The following is a 1,394-nucleotide window of genomic DNA, read 5'->3' as shown; positions in this document are numbered from 1 at the left end:
CCAGATGTGGCCGAGGCCCCAGTCTGCGATGACTCACTTCCTGTCCTCGACCGTTCTCTTTCCTGAGTTTCTTCACTTCGCCAGCTTGGGTGTCTGCACACAAGAGATCGACAAAGACAACACTTAATGCTACAATGAGTCTGATATAAATGGTTTACAGGAATTAACATTTATTAATACACGGTCTTGGTGAGTGCAGGCCAGAAGACAACTTTGGGACATTGTTCCTTAGAAGCTATCCACCTTGTTTTAATTTTATGCATGTGCTATCCGCATGTACGTCTGTGTACCATGCACGTGCCTGGTGCCTAGAGGCCAAACATCATTATGAGATCTTCTGGAACTGGAGTTACAGGTAGTTGAGGGAACAGGGGAATTAAAACTGGGGACTCTACAAGAACAGCCAGTATTCTTAAGCTTTGCCACACTGGCCCACGTCATCAGTCAGCCCTAAGACTGTATCACATGGTTTTCTTTATCTTAAACCATTTCAAGGCAGCAGGTTACATATGCTGGTTCTAAATACCTCAGGATTCCACATTAGCTTCTACTCTGAATACAAATGTGAAAGTCATTCATACAAAACATTGCTGAGCTTTTCCTAATAAAATCCTATATATAGACAGAGGTAGACCTCTGAGTTTGAGAGGCCATTCTGGTTTTAGGACAGCCAGAACTAGAGACCCTGTCTCAAAGAAAACAAAAATATTTTTCTAACAATTCTTATATTCTGTATGCTTGTAATGCTATATAACCATAGTATACAAGCATACAGAAAAAACAGCAAAATAATTCCTGGCTATATTCAACAAGAAAAAGCATTCTCTACGTAATAAGAGGGAAACAAATGAATTTAGAGGTCATGCTGGCACCTGCAACACCTGGTAGCAGAGGTAAGAGCCTGACTGGGCTCAGTGATCTCTGGTGTGGCCCGTTTCCAAAGATCAAGGCTAGTGAGATGACTTACTTGATAGGCAAGGACACTTCCTGCCAAGTCTGAAGATGCACAAAGTTGTCCTCTGACCTCTATATGCATGCTCACAAAGGTCAATAAAAGAATTGGGTCAACCATTTATTTACTTCTATTCCGAAGTGCTACCAATTTCTATTTATGTCAGGTGTATCACAAGTCTTTTTGAAAACTTGAAGACACAGAAGTCTTTAGTGACACTCTTACACTCTGTAGATTGCTCCACCCCGCCCAATAAACACACCAGTGTGACAACCAGTAACCACTCCCATTTCCCAAGTGCTCCAGAGTTGGCAATAGGGAGAAGCCCCTTGTTGAAGACACCTCACCTCTCCCGGGGCCGGCGGTCTAGTTTTGGCTCATCCAGCTGACGCTGCAGCTTCTCCTGCTCCTTCTGTAGCCGTTCCTCTACTTCTCTTTCCCT

The 1,394-nt window shown here is 43.3% G+C and overlaps 1 protein-coding gene across 1 annotated transcript in view; it reads right to left on the bottom strand.

Annotated features, from left to right (window-relative positions):
* Eif4b (eukaryotic translation initiation factor 4B) overlaps positions 1-1,394 on the bottom strand; it is an 11,470-nt gene that overhangs the window by 6,229 nt on the left and 3,847 nt on the right. The gene's annotated exons all lie outside the window — the stretch shown is intronic.

This window comes from Mus pahari, chromosome 17 (assembly GCF_900095145.1).
Source record: "Mus pahari chromosome 17, PAHARI_EIJ_v1.1, whole genome shotgun sequence".
Classification (NCBI taxonomy): Eukaryota; Metazoa; Chordata; class Mammalia; order Rodentia; family Muridae; genus Mus; species Mus pahari.
Note: the sequence above shows the minus strand (reverse complement) of the source record. Positions and strands in the feature narration are given on the sequence as shown.